Genomic DNA, 20936 nt, shown 5'->3' on the forward strand with positions numbered 1-20936 from the left:
AAACTAAAGACATCTAAATAAAGGACAGAGTTGACTTAGTAGCATTGTACCAATGTTTGTGCATTTGTTGTGCCAAACGCACTGTAACAACATAATATGTTAACAAAGATAGCTGGATGCAGGGTAAATGGTAACTGTCTATACTATCTTCGCAACTTTTCTATAAAACTATTGTAAAATCAAAGATTTTATGAAAAAATAAAAAGCAGAGAGGTCTTGTATTGCTTCCCATCAACAGAAGTATGGGCAAATGGGAGCCATAGCCACCTCTACTCAGTCTCATTGGAGCATGCCCACAACACTGTGGGAAACCCAAGATACCATGCTTGGAGAGGTCTTGTATTGCTTCCCATCAACAGAAGTACGGGCAAATGGGAGCCACAGCCACCTCTACTCAGTCTCATTGGAGCATGCCCACAACATTGTGGGAAACCCAAGATACCATGCTTGGAGAAATTGCTCTTACAACAAGTGTGGCCGGGCGCGGTGGCTCATGCCTGTATTTCCAGTACTTTGGGCCAAGGAGGGTAGATCATCTGAGGTTAGGAGATTGAGACCAGCCTGACCAATATGGTGAAACTCTAACTCTACTAAAAATACAAAAATTAGCTGGGCATTGGTGGCGTGCGCCTGTAGTACCAGCTACTTGGGAGGCTAAGACAGGAGAACTGCTTGAACCCAGGGGGCGGAGGTTGCACTCCAGCCTGCACTGGGCGACAGAGTGAGACTCTGTCTCAAAAACAAACAAACAAAAACAAAACAAGTGCAAGCCAACTTACAGACATGTCATATGAGATGCAACTAAAAGTACTAGGTATATTTAACCCGAAAAACCTGAAAGGCACAATAACCATCTCACAATATATGAGAGATTTTTATAAGGAGTGAGGATTGGAACTTCTAAATCTCAAATTGTAGCATCAGGTAAAAGTGGAGAGAAAAACGACTGCTGAAAAAAAATATCCATTCACAAAAAGGAAGAACTTACTATAAACCTGGAATTGCCCACCTTGGAAGGCAACAATAAACCCTGGCAAAACTGAGCATTCAGGCCTCTCCAGGAAAGATACTGTCCACGGTGTTGCAGAGGAGACACATATTTGAACTACAGGGGACTTCTTGGTATTAAACACTAAAATTTAATGCTTTCCTGCTTCTTTACCACCACTTAATAAATAACAAGAGAAAACTAGTTGTGCCCTTAATTCCTGTTGCACTATGGTATTTCTATACCTTACTCACTTTTAAGTTTTTATTATTAACAGATACTTTTGCTTATCTTTTTGAGGTGCATTTTAACTGTGGGTAGACCTTCTCAACTATGTTATTGGAATAATGTGGAATAATATATCCCTATATTATTATCTCCAGCCCAGACCTCACTCCTGATTTCAAGATTCACCAATCCAATTGCTGCTTTGACCTCTCCACATGAAGGTCTGACAGGCATTTCCATCTTAACGTGTCCAGAACAAACCTCCTGACATTCCATCCAAACCTGCACCTCCCTCAGTCTTCCTCATCTCAGGAAATGCCACCAGCATGTACCTAATTTCCTCCCCGCTACGCCCCGCTTCCATTTCATTAGCACATCCTAGGTTTAATCAATTGTCCACTTCTCTCCATCACAACTACGACCCCAAGTCCAAACTAGAACTTCCTACACTATTACAATCACTTCCTACCTGGATCCGCTACTCTTTTTCCTGTAATCTATCATTCACAAAGCAATCAGAAGGAAGACCACACAGTCTACAACCTCCTTACCCCTTCTTACAAACCTCCAACAGCTCACCAGCACACTTACAAAAAAGAATTCTAATTCCTTACTCTGTGTTCTCGCTCTTACCAACTCTCCAAACTCTTCTTACTATTTTCCTCCTTGCCAATGCTCCAACCACATTAGTCTTCTCTGTTCCTCCATAACCTCAAATTTGTTTCTCCCTTGAGGATACTGAACTAACTGTTCTCTCTGCCTAATATGTTCTCCCCATGATCTTCAAAATATCCAGCTCCTTATTATTTTACACTGGCCATTAAGGCACTCTTCATCACATCAGCCTATTTTAACTTTCTGCAGAGCAGTTACCACTCGTTGACATTTTCATGTCGCTTTGTGTTGCTTTTGTCTGTGAGTTTTCTGAGAACAGGAACCTTGTGCAGCTTATTTACAGCTGTAGCCTCAGACCCAAAACAGGGCCTGGAAGATAATAGCAGTAAATATTTTTTCAAGAAATTAGTGATTTTAATAATATATATGAAGATGACATCCTGTTATCTGACTTAAAATCTTCTAGATCTTTTCTAACTTTTGAAGTAATAAGAACCATCTTCTACAATATAATTAACAGTAAGTGAACACATGGTAACCATCAAATGACATTCATCCACCAGTCTTTTCCTACATTGCTCAGATTGACTCTTGTGCCCCTCAGTCCTTTGTGTATGTTTATGCCATTCCTGTGACTGAAATCCTCTCCTGAAGTGTTCCCTCGCCTCCAAACATTATCTATGAAAGTATTATCATCCATGAAAACTACTACCTATCTTTAAGACCAAATCCTAAGACTACTTTTCTTTTGACGCACTCTCTGTAAAATGAGTATGCACAACCACAACATTTGTCTCCTTAATGACAACACTATCTCAATGAGGAAGCTGGGTATTATTATAAATAGGAATTTCCCAAAATTTGTTCCTTAGAACAGGACTTGAGATAATTTATGAAATTCACATTTATGAAATTCACCTTAGCTTGGGAAACACTGCAAAATATACCTACTTTTAGGGATTCACAATGCACAATGTGAAAGCCTCTGGAAACATCCCACAGTAAGTAATGTGTGGGGTTTCACCTTCTGTAACTAAAACTTTGTTGTTTTCCATTATTTGACCATAGAAGAACCAATCATCATCTTTTTTAATTTTTGTGGCTACATAGCAGGTATATATATTTACCAGGTATATTAGATATTTTGATACAGACACACAACATGTAATAATCTGATCAGGATAAATGGGATATCCATCACTTCGAGTATGTATGTATGTATGTATTTATTTATTTTATTTATTTATTGAGACAGAGTCTAGCTCTGTCACCCAGGCTGGAATGCAGTGGTACAATCTCAACTCACTGCAACTTCTGCCTCCCAGGCTCAAGTGATTCTCCTGTCTCAGCCTCCCAAGTAGCTGGGCCTACAGGCATGCACTACCACACTTGGCTAATTTTTGTATTTTTAGCAGAGACAGGGTTTCACCATATTGGCCAGGCTGGTCTTGAACTCCTGACATCAAGTGATCCACCCACCTTGGCCTCCCAAAGTGTTGGGATTACAGGTGTGAGCCACCCATGCCCAGCCAAGTATTTATCCTTTATGTTACAAACAATCCAATTATACTCTTTTAGTTGTCTTGAAAAGTACAATTAAGTTATTGTTTACTATAGTCCTCCTGTTGTGCTTTCAAATGCTAAATCTTATTGTTTTGATTTTTTTGTGCCCATTAATCATCCCTGCTTCCCCTACCCTCTCACTACCCTTCCCAGTCTCTAGTAACCATCTTTCTGTTCTCTAACTCCATGAGTTCAATGGTTTTAATTTTTAGCCCCTACAAATAATTGAGAATACATGATATTTGTCGTTCTGTGCCTGGCTTTTATTTCACTTAACATAATGACCTCCAGTTCCATCTATGTTGCTGCAAATGACAGGATCTCATTCTTTTTACGGCTGAATAGTACTCCACTGTGTATAAGTACCACATTTTCTTTATCCATTCATATGCTGATGGACATTTAGGTTGTTTCCAAATACTGGCTTTATGACTAGTGCTGCAATAAACATGGGGGTGCAGATATCTCATATATATATATATACACATATATGTATATATGTGTATATATGTGTATATATATGTGTGTGTGTGTATATATATATGTGTGTGTGTATATATATATGTATATATATATACGTATATATATATATGTATATATATATATATGTATATATATATACATATATATATATATATATATATATATATACACTAATTCCTTTCTTATGGATATATACCCAGCAGTGGGATTACGCAGGTCATGTGGTAGCTCAATGACTAGTTTTTTGAGAAACCTCCAAACAGTTCTCCATAGTGGTTGCTCTAATTTACACTCCCACAAACAGTGTATGAGGGTTCCCTTTTCTCCACATCCTTGCCAGCATTATTTATTGCTTACCTTTTGGGTAGACGTAATTTTAACTAGGGTGAGATAATATCTCATTGTAGTTTTGATTTGCATTTCTCTGATCAACGATGTTGAACACATTTTCATATAATCATCTTTTTAAAAAAAATGAATATCTAATATTAACTCTCCATGGAAGATAATCTGAAGGACACCTGAATAGTGATTAAGAAGATGGGTTTTAGAAGTCTGCAGGTCTGTAGACTTTCATTTTAACCTGGGCTCTAACCGATATTAGAGAAATGATCATGAGCAAGTAACTAAACCTCTCTGGGCCTCCACTTCCCCACGTTTAAAATGGAGTTGAATATGACTATTACATAGGGTTAGTATAAACATTGAATAAGAATGGCATGATGCCTGGGACACTGTAGCCACTCTAGGAATTATAGATGCCATTAGAAAAGTAATAATTTGTATTACTCTTTTACCTCGGTGAAATCAGGAATCAGGTCTTCACTTTCACATCTCCTGCAAGGTCCAGCAGATATCATGCAAAGAGACTTAAGAGTTTGCACACTGAATGCTTTGGGCAGAATATGGCCTAAACACATGTTTTGACTGGCTATCACATGGTCTTGAAGACTTCAGGCCTCACACCATCCCAATTGCTTATATAAGGCTCAGTTAAGAGATTTATGTCATCTACCTCCTCATCCTCTGAGGCATTAGAGTTTGCAACTCCTTAGACAGAAGTCCTCAATTAATGTTTATTGAGTTGCTTGATCTCAGTGTATTCTGGCTTCCTTCCCTACCAAATACCTAAATATTTAACATACATCTCTTTAGAAAGAGCAGCTTGCGTAAAGCAATGATTTACATATTTAAAATCTAAGTTATAAGGTAAAATGTGTAGTTTAAAAAATTATCCAACCTAATGTGCACCTCCTTCCTCCACTTCATCACAGAGGTCATCCACAGTTACTGGAGAAGTTCAGAGCAGGAAGGTGTCCCTTGGGACTGACCACTAATGCCAACTCCCAGAGGGTGGGAGGCATTCTTACTTGGAGAGACTAGACTGATGAACTTGAGAGGACCATTTCACCCTTGAGTTTCTATGAAATCATTGGAATTTAAAATAAAGTACTAAAAAGAACTTTAAGAAACCATCAAGGACATCCCCCTGCCTGTTAGAATATTTTTATATCTCCAGGTTCAATGTTGAAGTGTGAAAGCTTTAGCTGTAAGAGAAATAGATGGGTTAGAGGGCAAGAAAGCTTAGGGGGAGAGAAGAGAGAGGAAAAGAAGAATCTGAGGATAAAGGAATTTATGCCCTCCCAATTAACCTTACCAAGGACCTCAAAATTCCCAAGGCAACCTTGATTCTACCTTTCTTTCTTTTGTTTTCAAATATGGAATTTTCCCCAGGCCTAATGTTAGAACTGAGCATATTCTTCCTTTGATTTATGAGAACATTCAGGGAATATAAGGTCATGAAAGTTAGCAAACCAGCTGGCTTCAATGCAAAGTAATTAAATAGAAAGTCTTAAAAACTTAAAATCCTTACTAGACTTGTTTCAGAAGAATGTTAAATCTATTTTCCTTTGCATTTAAAGTACCCTCTTCTTATATTTTTTAAATATTTATTCTAGATTTACATTAACCTTTCTCTGATGACAGGAGTGGACCTAATTCAGAAAATCTATCAAAGAGCAGAAATTAGAGCTCTGCATTTGTGGTTAAAACTACTGGTGGACAACCACATTTCAGGAAATACATGGTTAAAGCAATTAGATAACCATAAATGCCTGTTAGTTCAGAAAAGCAAAGTTAAATGCTAGAATTTTTTTTCCTTAAAAAAAAGGCACTATGTTTTGAAATAATAAAAAAATCTAACTGATTTCTTAAGTTGAGCAAAAGTGCATGCTGAAGTGGTTACACTCTACTCATGAAAGCAATCTAGTCAGAGTGGCATTAAGATGTAGGTTTATAAGCTAACCATAGCTTAATACTTAGGTAAAATACCTACACCAAGTATTGAGCTTGTTTATTTATTTTTCAACTCCTTTTATACTATGCTTAACTATCCTTAAAGTGTACTTAGTAATATTTTATAGACCAAGAGAGCCTCTCCAGTTCTAGGTGCTGCAATTCCTTTGTAATATACCTATTTAGACGTTCATGATTAGTAATTAACAGAAATGATGGCTTGAAACAATTCTCTTGCAGGTGTGATCCTGGGCACATTCACACAAGCAAATCACTCCTACATCCATCAGCTAGGAAAGAGAGCCAATTTCTGGTAAATGGACATGATAGCCAATTAAAGGAAACTAACTGGTAGCAAGCTTAGATGACAAAACAAGAGCCAATTTTCTGTGACTTTTGCTTGCAGTACCAAGGCACGCTTTAATAGAGTGGCTTCAGGTGTTGATACTCCACAGCGTCTACATCTCTCTGATTCAGCATGACATAATAGCTCTTTCATTTTTGAAGGCCGAATGTCTCCATTTTCTTGTATACTATAGATATCCAAGAGCAAAGAGAGTTGCCACGTTACATTTCTCCAAATAAAACCATAGGGTAGTCAAATTAATCTAATTATCTGTGACCCAATTTGCTAGTACTGCTAAAAGCAATGGTAGAGAGGGCTTCTCTAGAGCTATACTCTGTTTCTTCATTCATTCTCTTGTTTTATTAATTTCCCACCAAAAATGCACCTGCTTAAGTATTCCGTGAATAAACGAACTATTGAAAAAGCGTGCTCTGTCTACCGGCATTTGGAAAATCTAATGAGGAGAGAATAGAAATTGTCTTGAGTTTCTATTAAGGTCTGAACAATTCTAAAGTGATCCAGTATCATCTTTACATTTAGCAATCCCACTTAAGCAAGCAACTCTCAGGTGATTAATAAAACAGGTTAAACTACTGGCTCATCAGAGATCAGACATATCACTTGCACCTTCTTCCATGAAATTACATGCTGTGTGAATTTTCTACTTGCTTCTTTCTTATCTCACTTTTATTCCTCACCCTTGACAGTATCCACTCTGGTCTCTGCCTCACAGATACAAACATGTGGCAGATTAAGGCATTTTAAAAAAATAGCTTTGCATTCTATAGTAACAGAGATGCACAAGTATTTACAAGAATCGCTTTCATTCTATTTTTTCCACTTAAGAATTTACATTGACCCTCCATCTTTGGAAGCAAAAGACTTAATCCAAAAACCCCTGGTTTTTAAAAATTTCTTCTTCAATGCACTGTCATTCTGAACTTTCAATATTTGTAATGAGTATAACTATATGCTTGGAATGCACCCTTCCATATAATGGTATTACAACTAAATTTTTATTTGAATTATGTTTATGGTAATAATAACCAATTTTTTTTCACGACATAGGTTAAAAGTCTGCAGCCTCTAATTTGACAGGAACTCTATTATCACTTTCTGCAAAATTAGACAGGAAAGAATATTAAGACATCTAAAATCTGACACAAATAGAAATCACTTTCTCTCACTCTCTCTTCTTAAAAAAAAAAAAAAAGATGATTATATGCTGTTTGACATCCTATTTTCAGGCCAACCAAGGGGATACAGAGCCTCACACCTCATTTACCCCACCAAATATGTCCACTGCAAGAATGCATTGATATTTGAATATGCTGAGCTTCCTTAGATAGTGGATCAAGTTAGCTTTATCTTCTTGATGGTCTGTCTCATCCATGTAGCCCCCTTTGTTAGAACATAAAATACCTTCCCTGCAGGGTCCCAGCCCACAGAGTTAATCCATTGCACAGGAGAAACACATAGTCCTCAAACAGATGATCAGCTAATTAAAAATGGGTGAACATCATTGACGCAGGAAGAGTTCCTCTATTTGAAACTGGAACAGAACCTGAACAGAATCTTTTCTTAAAGTTCCAAAGTGGCTGATTTTCTAGGTGGCTTGTATAACTATTATTTTTTAGATGTCTCATACTGTATGTAAGCACTTTTTGTTCTGGACATAACTACAAATGAAACTCCAAGAGTCATGGCTGTTGATAATGGTGCCTTTGAAGAGATGTGTATGAGAGAGATCCCTTAGAAACAGCATAAAAAGTCTGTCCTTCTGTAAAGTTCAGCCAAGATTTCATAGCAGCGTATGTTGATTAATTTCACTTTGGAGAATGCATTCATGGAGCGCATGCTCAAAATAACACTTCTAACTATGTGCAGAGATTTTGAAGTTTAGCATTTCCCCAAACATCCCTGAAAGTGATAGCATTCCAATGAAGACTGGTAGTCAGCTGAGTATGAGTCAATGACCCTGAGATACTAGGAAACTTTCTAGACTCACTCAGTAGAGGCTGTGCTGTGCCCCTGGATGTCCCTCCAGGACCAAGGCCCTCCTTCCAGCTGCCAGGAGGTCTGACTGCTGATCACTCCCAAGCGATTCTTCCCCAGAACTGCCCACAGTAGAATGACTGTCCTACAAAGCGTCTAGGAGTAGAGAGGCCCAGTATCCTTACCTCAGCTACGAACAGCTCTGCGAGGCCATGCAGCCCAAAGCTCCCCATGGATTAGCTGAGCGCTGAGCTGTGGCTGCATCTCAGTCGGCTTCCTCCCTCTGCCTGGTACTGGAGAGCAGAGCCGAAAGTATTACTCCTCACAGGTGTTAATCCTGAGAGCACTTGGCAATCTCTAACTCAGCACCTCAGGAAACCCAGCCCAAGAGACTTTACAATGAGAGTGGCTGGAGGGCAACATAGAGATACTGTAATTCAACTTTTCCTCTTTTGTAAAAAATAAAGAAACCTCAGCCAAGAACAGTTAAACAATTTCCGCCAAATCAAAATCTAGTTAGTCCCAGGACCAGAGCCTCTATTTCTGGACTTACAGGTGGGTGTTCCTTTATTAGAAATTGTTTTCTCCAAGGAACTTTTAAGTAAACGTCACCTAACAAAATCACATTTGAGCTTAAATCTGGCCAAGTAACAGTTAACATTCCATCTCTATTCAGGGTCCCATGTGCCATATCATATTTCCAGAAACTCTACTAAGGAAGAAGGGTCAGAATGCATTAGAGAGATTTAAGGGATCAGGGTGGTTGAGGTGGAACTAACTTTCTTCTGCATGTCTACCGACTATGCCAGGATCTTTACATGTTATCTTATTTAGCCTTCACAGCAACTCAGTGAAGGGAATATGCCTATTCTTACTAAACAAATGAAGGAACTGAGGTTCAGTTAGGTCATGTGGGAACTGACCACAGAGCCCTTGATGTGTCCATTCGCCCAAGCACCTCACTGGGACTCCAAATAAACATTCGCTATCTCCCTTGGCTCACCAAGTTTGCAAATGTGAAAGCTTCATTATCATTTACCTTCCTGAGTCTCACTAATTAAAGACAGCTTCGCCACGTAATATACCTGTTAACTTGACTCGTTATAAATAAAAATCAACAATGCTACACTTTCCAGAGTGTGATTAGCATTTTTGATTTCATAGTGCCAAAATAAATCATTTACTTTGAAAGATCAGTAAACCTAAAACACATTCTTACGGCTGTGTAGCCAGTATAAAAAATTTACAATGTCATCCCTTAACTAGGCACTTAAGAAATCATTTGGCAGTTTACTTTTTGCCAAATGCCATACATTGTTTTAATGTCAGATAGGAAGCAAAAGTTATTTATAGATTGAAATATAACACTATTAAAGCTCAATCTTATATACGGTAACACATTCCAAATAGAGTTCTCAACACTACATTTTAAAGCGCAAATCACTGTATTCAATACCAGCATATGAATATCATCTTCTTAATAGAGTACCAGATGTGTGACTAAGACTCCAAAAGAGGTGACAGTTAAAAGAAAAATCTAATAATGTCAATGGTGTATTTTTTACCTTAACTTGAAAATTAATTTTTGTGACTAAACTTTTAAAACCTGTTTTTTTTTTTTTTTTAATATATATGTCTGTGAATCATAGTAGGCCAGTCAACAGGAAGCCACAGTTAAATGTGAGTTTCCAACAATGGATGTTGCTTTTACCAATGCTAGGCTTTGACATTTTAGTTAATGTAAGTAATTTTTTAAGAGATTAGCATTTCTTATTTGGGCATACAGACACAACATTTTTAGCCTTGTGGGACTGTGTTTTCATAGTAAGATAAGCCTTTGGATAATTTCCCTTTGGGGAAATTCTAGTATTTGTAGTTTTATGAGCACCAATTGTTATACTTTAGTTATAACAAGGCAGCTTCTGGATTCTATAAATAAAAGAATTTCCCAATATCAGACAATTTTTAAATAAATAAGCAAAAATGGAAAACAATTTTAATGCAAACTGATTATTGCCCCAAAAGTGAAGGAGCTGTCTCCATTCTTGCATAAACACACAGAACAATGTTCTATTTATTTCCAACACATAGCATGACTACCACTGGTTTTGAGGGCTATCGCTGGTTTTACTTTATAGGCTTAAAAATTAGTGGGCATTATAGATAAGGGAAGATGAGATAAAATAAAACGTAAAATACTAAGAATGTTCTCTCAACTCAGATTACTATTTTCCATTTTTATTCTATAAGGAAATCAGTTCCTTCCTAAATAGGGATGTGAGATAAAATACAGGACACTCAAGTAAATTTGAATTGCAGGTAAACTATTTTTTTTTAGTATAAGTATGTCCCAAGCAATATTTGTATTGTGCATGTGAATCACCTGAATATCTTGTTAAAATGCATGTTCTGATTCAGCAAGCCTGGGATGGCGCCTCAGTGTCTGTTTTTTTAAATTTGTTAAATCTGGCAACGTATCCTAAATTATTTTTAAATGAAGAAACTGCTGAAGAGAGTATTATTAAATGTTTATTTGTGGACTAATATTTGACATTAATGCATAAAATGATGAATTGTTTTTTTACTTATACATTTGGTTCAGTGTCTTCTCTAAAAACTCCAGAATGATTGAAAAAATTAAAACCCTGAGTAGACTTTTGAAAGTATTATTTATGACATTATCATCTATGGGCATTTTTTTTCTTCATCTTCCAGGGTCCATTCTCTACTCAGTCATGTTCAACGTGAGCTGAACGCCAAAATCAGCTGGAGAGCTTCTTAAAAATCCTGATATCCGGCCACATTCCACTTAATTAAAGACAAATCTCTGCGGGGTAGGATGGGACCCAGATATAGATGTTTTTAATTTTCCCAAGTGATTCCAATTGCAGCCAAGATTGGAAACCTGCCCTTATCCTTACTAAACAAAGTGTGGTCTGGGAACCAGCAACATCAGCCTCAGTTAGCAACTCATTAGTAACACAGAATCTCAGACCCCACCCTAGGCCTTTTGAATCAGAACCTGAATTTTAACAACATCTCCAGGTGATTCATATGCACATTATAATTTGGCAAACACTTCTCTAAATCATTTAGAGATAACAACTAAATGAAGCCATGTTTATGACTTTCACATTATTAACTGGAATTCTAGAACATTCCAAGATAGTAAAACTTGTGTAGGTAAATACAATCACTATAGAAGAGACCAAAAGAAATTGTCAGTACTCTCCCACTGCAATCACTTTAGACTTTTAACAGAAATAAGATGCACTACCCAAAAAGACACTGCTGGTATCAATTCTCAAAGGACAGCACACCTGATCCCGACCAAAACTCTATAAGCCAAGAAGTCAACATCCAAATAGGGATGATTGTTTCCTTTCCCCCTCTCCCTGATCCCAATTCCAGTCACTAAAGCTACCTTTCTTACAGGAATATAAAGTTACTATGCCCCGCTTAAGGTCCTTTGTCACAAAGTGCTGGTTTATCTGTAGTGACTTGCTGGTATGTTTTCCAAGCCATGAATTTGCAGGTTTCTTGCGCATGCTCCATCAAGTGATGGAGTGCTCTTTCTGAATGACGGTCCATTCAAAGAAACCTGACAAGGTAACCTAGACACACCAGAATCAAGCATTCACATCAAAGCTCAAAGCTAGGTGCTATGATGTGTAGCTAGGTGCTATGATGATCCGGAAGCCTTCCTGTCAACTTAAGTTTCCACGTATAACTGGAGTTTTATTTGCAATCAATTTCTTGTGCTAAATAATGTCCCCTGCTTCTCCAGTTAAATATAAGTATGACAATCCTAAGAAGTTATCCCATTTATTTTCTTAAATCTTAGTGTTGAATTAATTTATCAATTTTTTCAATCTAAAAGGAGAGATGAATTCTGGGTTCCTGGAGACATTAAGAATCAGGGAAGGGAATAAAGAAAGAAACCGACAGGAGTATACAGGGTACCAAAGGAAAACTGTCTACTGTATCATTTTACTTTCAAATGACCTGTATTAATACCTAAAGATGACACTTCCAATCCATATGAACAAGAATAATGCTTCATACTTGTATAATTATCTTGTATTTTTTCTAATTTATTTGAACTTAAAAGAACTATTTTGGTAGAGAGTGGCCAGCTGCTGAGTTTAAAAAAATATATTTCAGGGAAACATTAAGACATATTAATTTTTAGTTATCATACATTATATATCATACCTTACAATAGTGTGGAGCTGAAGCAGAGAAAAATTGATATGTATAGAGTGAATCTGGTGAATAAAGATTTCTGAGCATATTTTCAGTTTTATTATAGTTCATGAAGTGAGCAAGAAAAAATTGTGTCTGCATCAATGTAGTGAAGGAGTTTCTCATCTCCAAAGCCTATCTGTATTGATATCAGAAAAGGGTAGGGGTGCAAAATGACAGCAGCTAGCCTGCCCTTTCACCTTCCTAACAGTGCTGGTGGCAGCAACGAAGCTTAATCAATGCAATGGGAGTGACATTTTGCAGTCAAATCAAATTAAATGGAAATGAAAGGAAAATCTGAGGTCCAACCTAAAGGCTGTCCCTCTTACCACTGAGGTCATCTCCATGGCAACTAAATGCTACAAATGTGTAGAGTAAATCCTTAACAAATCTGCAGAAAGCATGTCCAATTGAATATGATAGTGTCTGTCACTGTATTTTGTAGCTTTCTAAAAGCTTACACTAGAAGTAACAAAAAGGACTTCAGCCAGCAAGTAAGCAGAACAGCACACTTAATCTGACCACTACTAAATGACAGAGACGCTCAACTTCTGAAAGAATAAACTTGAAGTAAGTGAGCAACTTAAAGACAGACCCAGTTAAGTGGATTAGGTTCAAACTACAATGTTTTCCAGAATTGTTTTTACTTGGACTTACTCAGTTTAGAAATCTCCCAGGTCCCTGTAAAAGCATTTTCACATCATGAGGAATAATTTGTATGGGATTACATCAGACCATTCCATTATCTTCTCTCGAGCACTCCCTCGGAGATGCATTTCCCCCTCTTTTTGACGGTGTGTTAACAGCAGATGGATTTTAGGGTTGTAAGAATGCAGCACTGTAGTGGTAAAAAACAAGAAAGCAGCAGTGGTAATAGCTCCTTTGTGGTAGTTTCCTCCACAGAGACTCTTCCAGAAAACCTGAACTCATCCCTGTAATGTTCCCACATATATTACTGTACCACATGGTCAGTCCAAACTGACTTTGGTAACTTAGAATTGGTTTGCTCTTGTAGACCATATTTTGTTGGATAAAGCAAATTCATATCACCAAATGTACTTCCCCTATAACCGAATAATCAATAGATTCTTGCTGTCCCCAAACAGCATAAATTGTCACATATTTATGTATGTTTGGCCTGAGATTTCGGTGCCCTCTACTAAGTGACAACACATTTACAGAAGGAAAAATAGAGATGAAACTCTAGGTATGCTGGGTTTTCACATTGATACATTCTGAATTTGTTGTATAAACTGTTCAACATGAAACATTATTTTGTAGGAGGATTTATTGTACTGTTTGACATGTTTCAAGCTGGTCATTTAATTAAGTCAGAAAAGTGGCCACTATGATTCTAGTTTTGAACACAGTGAATTTGGATGTTGCTAGTGATGCTGTTACTGTGCAGTATGAAAGATACCAATGGATCTACACCTTAGATAAGAGAAATGGGAGGATGACAATTGATATGAAGGGACGGTTTTTGCCCAAATGCATAAAACCATGGGTCATCATGTCATTGCATATTATATTCTATCTCTGTTAAAATAGCAATACACACTAATGAATTAATTTCTTAGAAGAAATAGCTGCTTTCTGAATGGAGGTAAAAACAGCAACATTGTTACCTGAAGATAACAATAGTCCTTTACCATATACAAGCCACATATTATTATCTTTTTTAAGTAGCACTAGTTTACTTTGTCTTGGGTATTATGTCTAGTAATTTTTCAAACTTTATGTAATAACAGTAATAAAACCTAACCTTCATTGAACACTTACTCTGGCAGTTATGATAGCCAAGTAAAATAAAAACCTGTTGTTCTTTGAGACATCTTTCTCTTGAATAGCTTCAATGCTTTAAAGTTTATAATAACTACAAAGCGATTTTGTTTCATATTATCATCTCTATAAAATTATACTTCAGTTTAATATAATGGCATATTCCCTGGTCTTAGAGACTCTAATCCCAGCTCAGTTATTAATTAATAGCACTTTGGGTTACATCATTTACCTCCATCTTCCCAATATTCTCCACTGCAAACTGAAGCTAATTCTACTGGCCATTCTTACCGCACAGGATTATCTGAGGATGCAGTGATACAATGTACAATCATGCATCACTAACAACAGGGATGCATTCTGAGAAAGGCGTCATTAGGAAATTTCATCCTTGTGTGAACATCACAGTGTACTTACACAAACCTAGATGGTATAGTCTCTTACATACCTAAGCTATATGGTACAGCCTATTACTCCCAGCCTATAAACCTGTACGGCCCGTTACTGTACTGAATACTGTAGGCAATTGCAACACAATGGCAGGTGTGTATCTAAACATAAATGAACATAGAAAAGGTACAGTAAAAATATAGTATTATAATCTTATGGGACCACCATCCTATATATGCAGTCTTTCCTTAAGAAAACGTCATTATGCAGTATATGGCTGTATTTGGAAGAGCTCTGGAAAGTCTCCAACAATATACCTGATATTATTGTCATGTTATTATATTGAAAAGATTTATTGTTACTCTTTCAGGCAAACTATTTTTGTAATGTCAAGAATAGAGCTAAAGACTCATATTTAAATTCTGATAATATAGTAAGCCTAGGCTAATAGGAAAACTTCAGTTTTCCTACCTCTGCTTTTCTAATCCCTAGTAAAAACTAATCTCTTTTACCAATTCTGTGTATAAAATTTGATTATAAATATAATGAACTAAATGAACACCCTGCAATTTGCTTTTCTAAAATCCTTACTTGGTATCAGGCTATTTCCTTAGGATGTGCTTCTATTCCTAAAGAGTCAAATGTTAGAAGAGAAGAAAATAGTGTTATTTCGATTTATGAATGCTGAATTCAGATAAATTTTAATTGTACTAGACTTTGTCGGTAATTTAAATGAGACAATGTATTAAACAGGACTCTCCCCACCTCCTACTTAGAGTGGTTTTCTCCTGTGACTACTGCATTATACATTTCAAGCCTCATTTGTTGGTGGGGTGCCATGGCTCCTGCCAGTAATCCCAGCACTTTGGGAGGCCAAGGCAGGAGGATTGCTTGAACCCAGGAGTTTGAGACCAGCCTGGGTAACACAGTGAGACTCTGTCTCTACAAAAAAAACTTAAAAATTAGCTGGGCATGGTGGTGCATTCTGTAGTCCCAGCTACTCAGGCAGGAGGCTCACTTGAGCCCAGGATGTCAGGCTGCAGTGAGCCATGATCATGCCACTGCACTCCAGCCTGGGTGACATAGTGAGACCTTGTTTCAAAAAAAGAAAAAAAAAAAGCTTATCTGTTTTCTCTTTAAAATTTTTGCCCTAACTTTATAGAAAGAAACATTTGGGGCAATTGAAGGTATTTTATTAACTACAGAGTCTAAGTTTCAGTATTTTAATTGCTACTCTCCATGTACAGCTAAGTTCGAAAGCAAAGACAGGAAGACCTGCCTTGGATGCTCACAAATCACACACTATCAAGGAAACAGAATGACAAGACCTAAAAGTTACTATGTCATATTTACTTTGGAAATTGCCATTATAACGGAAATACAGTTAGACAGCCCAGTTTTAAATTTCTAAATGCTTACAGATTTTATCTAACTAATAAACCTGTGGCTTCATAAACCCACAAAGCTCCTGTGACACTATCTTATTTGAAAAGGGGGTGAGTTTGCCAGGTGTAAGGAAGCAGATGCGATCTACGGATTGGTGAACCGCAAAATGCCTATCTATTTTCAAAGATTATAGGGAGAGCACTGGTGCCATTGGTTAAGATAGCAAATTGATTTCTTCAATAAACTAGTGCTCTCATTCACTCACCACAATTTTCTAAAATTGCCCTTTTGATCTGAAGCTTCCAATACTAGTCAGACGTAATTTTTTATTTTGGAACACTGAGATCTATACCCTTGAGCTATTTTTTCCTTACATGACCAGAAACACAAACCTTTCTCTCCTCATTCACTCCACTGAAATTGAAGACTTCTCTTTGAATTGGCTTCCATGTTTATTGGCTTTATTTGGCAAAATAAACAAAATTTTTAACAACTAATCTAAAATTTCCTAAGTTTAAAACTTTGCTGACAAATAGGGGTTACCTACCGAGCAGTCAGTCGTGTATTAATTAGGGACTACTCTAGATAGGATGTTTAAATTTTTAGCTTCCCTCTGATGGAATTTGGAATCTGTACCCTGGGAAATAATGGAAAATTAGTATTTGCAAAAATATACCTAAGTATGTGTGTTTATGTATGTTTATATGATGTGTGCATGTAAGTATGTGTACACACACCTACACACACACACACACTGATATTCAGTGTTTTGAAATGTGAAGCTTGTGTTTGTATTGTTTTCCCTTTCACTACCACTACTTCTAGTGAGAGTTAATGTTTTTTTCGGGTTTTTTTTGAGACGGAGTCTTGCTCTGTCACCCAGGCTGGAGTGCAGTGGCGCGATCTCGGCTCACTGCAAGCTCCGCCTCCGGGGTTCACGCCGCCTCCCGGGTTCACGCTATTCTCTTGCCTCAGCCTCCCGAGTAGCTGGGACTACAGGTGCCCACCACCACGCCCGGCTAATTTTTTTGTATTTTTAGTAGAGATGGAGTTTCACCGTGTTAGCCAGGATGGTCTCAATCTCCTGACCTCGTGATCCACCCGCCTCGGCCTCCCAAAGTGCTGGGATTACAGGCATAAGCCACCGCGCCCGGCCTTGAGAGTTAATGTTTTTTGAGAAGTTACTATGTGCACGCACTCTTTTAATCACTTTACATGTATTAATAAAAATCCTACGAGATAGAAACTAATAGTAGCCCCACTTTCCAGATGAGGAAACTCAGGTATAAAGAGTTTAAATCATTTGTCCAAGCCCTACAGTTATCACATAGTAAGAAGGGCTAGTAATGTCGGCACTTTCAAAGGGAACCATGTTAACATGATCACTGTAATGAGGAGTATGGAAAAGCTCCTTTTCTGACTTTCTAGTTGAGTAGGCATTTAGGTTGTAGAACTCCACTAACAAGTCCAGGATAGCTGCAGGAGCAGCAGTAATGATAGTGATGCTGAGAGAATGGATGGTGATAGTGCTCATCGGGATGATGACAGAGATGATGACAATGATGTTATCTATCATTAAGTGAGTACCATGTGCCTGTAATTGTGTGAAGGGCTTTATCTCTCATTTCATGTTACACAACTCTGTGAGGCAGGTACTACCTTCATCTTTCTCTCACAGATGGGAAAACTGAAGTTCAGATGAACTGAACAGCTAACCCAAAACCACACAACTAATAAATGACATAGAGAGAATTAAACACAAACTCTCCAACTCCAGTACTATCATTCCTAATCGTTACAATGTTTTGCCTTCAAATTAATCATAATAGCGAACATTTACTGAGCATTTATTATGTGCCCAACATTGTTCCAAGTGCCTTTACACATTATTTTCTCAACTACAACTATGAAGTAAGTTGTATTAGATGCAATTTAAGAGATGCATTTATTCATTCAATCAACCATTTTATTAAGCAGTCCAGGTTCTGTTTTGGATGCTGAAAATTGAAGAGTGAGGAAAAACAGGCTTTGTTCCTGCCTTCGTAGTGCTTGCAAACAAATGAGAAACTGAAGCCAGAGGGGGAGTGGTCACCTGAGCAAGTCACAAAGCAGGTAACTAACACATATGAGACCTGGATACAGGCAGCCTGCAAATTTTGTATCTTTTCATCACATCTGTATGACAGTCTCAGAAGCGAAGGAAAACCTAGGCAAACAATTCAATGGCAACGTGAAATTATATTAGTCAGGGGCCAAATGAATTTAGAATACAAATCAATGTAGTAAATGGCACCCAAACTTCTGGTAAAAACATGTAGTTGTTGACGGCAAATCATTCATGGTCCACCATCCCAACCCCACAGAGGCTCCAGAGGGCTTTAGGGAGAACCTCCAATATATAAAACTATTGCAGACATGAGGGCTGTCACAGCACTTCCCCATAGATGGGAAATACTCCCTTACATTACTTTCTACCACTTTCCTCTACTAATAATACTATGATTTATAGTAACATTTACACTAATAATACTACCCTAATTATCCCACACTGCAGGAAAGGGTTTTTTTAAGACTTAAATCTTTTTCCATCTTTTCCATACCTTGAGAGGGTAGAAGAAAAAAAAATAAGAAAAAAGAAAGAGAAAGAGGGAGGGAGGAAAAGAGGGAGAGTGAAGAATATGGTCAGTAATGAACAGATCTGAGAAATCACTCAGTACTCCAACATTCCTCCTCCTCATCTTCTTTTCTTCCTCTTCCTTCTTTTTTTTTTTTTTTTTTTTTTTTTTTTTTTTTAAGAGACAGAATCTTGCTGTATAGCCCAGGCTTCTGGAGTGCAGTGGCACAATTATAGCTCATAACAGCTTTGAACTCCTGGGCTCAAGTGTTCCTCCCACCTCAGCCTCTCAAAGTGCTGGGATTATAGACACGAGCCACTGCACTTGGCCCCAAAATTCTGTAAATAAACGTTTTGGAACTACCCTTCCCACTTGAAATTCTCATTAATTATAAGTTATCTTGGTCCTCCATGGATATTGGCACAGACACAGGTTTGTAGAACACATACTAGTTAGTTTCTATTTAGGGGTCCAGACAGCCATGAGGTAGCCCACTAGTTGGCATGGAGTAGAAGTAGACGCTATGGCCCAATATGGCCAGATGCTTCCCAAACCAAACATTATGCATTAGATCCTTTCCTGTTGCACCAAATAGCAGGCAGTTAATTCACCCCCAAGACAAGCTCCCATTCTAGCTAGACATCATGATTACCCATGATATTTTTCAAAAAACAGTTTGTGGGCTCCTACATCAAACCTAGGAAATCAATTGTTTGAGGATGGATTCCAAGAAATTTATAATTTTTAAAGCTCCCCAGGTAATCTGATGCACAATCAGATGGAATCTCTGCTCTGGAGTAAGTGACAGTGCTGGTTTTCCCACAAGCCAAAAGAAAATGCATCTCATCTTTAAAGAGCACCAAAAGAATTCAGTCCATTTTTAAATGCATTCTGTTTCCTAAAACCACCAGAAAAGTCTACTTTCTCCACTTTATTCCCTCATATGTAATTTAAATTCATTCCCTTTCTTTATCTGTCTCCTCAGCAAAGATAAAGAGCTGGCCTTCACTCTCTACTGAAAAAATATACACAGGTACATTTAAGGTCTGACAGTAAATCATATCCTAACCTGAAACTCCAAAAGCAAAAGTATTAATACCATCAGATACTTCCATTCATTTATTTGTTCATTCATTCAACAAGCATTTCTTAAGCACCAGCTCTGTGTCAGTCCCTGTGAGAGCCAGGAGGTATTTGGTGAGAAACATATTAGCCCAATATTTGAGCAGTTCATAACTTAATGAGAAAGAGAGACAGAAACCAATGAATGCAATTCAGTGCACATGTTACAATGGAGCTACACACAGCGTGCAATGGGAAATGACTTCCTGGAAAATATGTTGCTTAAGGTGAATCTTAAAGAAAAATAGGAGTTAGCCAGGCCAAGAAAGGAGGAAGGAAACTGTAGGCAGACAACAAAATGTTTGCAAATGCATGGAAGCAGAGAAAAAAAAATTGGTATGTGCAGGAACCACAAATAATGCATCCTTTATGGAAAAGTTTTGTTGGGGCAGGAAAGGGAAAAGACAAGCTTAGGATCAGATCATAATGGTCTCTTACACCACATAGGGGTGTTTAGATTTTTTCCCGGATATGATGGAGAGCCACTGAACAATTTTAATTGGAAGAGATTTATGGTCAGATTTATATTTTGGAAAAGTCTCACCAACAGAGTGTCCAAGTTTGTCTTGGGGGGTGGATTAACTGCCTGCTATTTGGAGCAACATGAAGGGACCTAGTGTATAATGTTCAGTTTTGAAAAGGTCTGGCCATATGAGGCAACAGCATCTGCTTTTACTCCATGCCAACTAGTGGGCTACTTCATGGCTGTCTGGACCCCTAAGTAGAAACTAACTAGTCTGTGTTCTACAAATCTCTGTCTATGCCAATATCCTTGGAGGACCAAGATAACATAATTAGAATTTCAAGTGGAAATGGGACAACGCTGTAGGCAAAGGACACTGGAGTGACTGAGATCATAAAAACTGGGAGATGAGGAAGCAGA

The 20936-nt window shown here is 37.6% G+C and overlaps 1 protein-coding gene across 7 annotated transcripts in view; it reads right to left on the minus strand.

The window, feature by feature from the left end:
* Nucleotides 1–20936, minus strand: part of SOX5 (SRY-box transcription factor 5) — a 1035411-nt gene that overhangs the window by 917304 nt on the left and 97171 nt on the right. For 2 of the 7 annotated variants that reach the window (XM_054526957.2, XM_054526956.2), the window contains exon 2: nucleotides 13416–13596. The exons of the other annotated variants lie outside the window; for them this stretch is intronic. The gene's annotated coding sequence lies outside the window, so the exon portion shown is untranslated. The remainder of the gene's footprint in view (nucleotides 1–13415; nucleotides 13597–20936) is intronic. 7 annotated transcript variants of the gene reach the window in all.

This window comes from Pongo abelii, chromosome 10 (genome assembly GCF_028885655.2).
Source record: "Pongo abelii isolate AG06213 chromosome 10, NHGRI_mPonAbe1-v2.0_pri, whole genome shotgun sequence".
NCBI lineage: Eukaryota > Metazoa > Chordata > Mammalia > Primates > Hominidae > Pongo > Pongo abelii.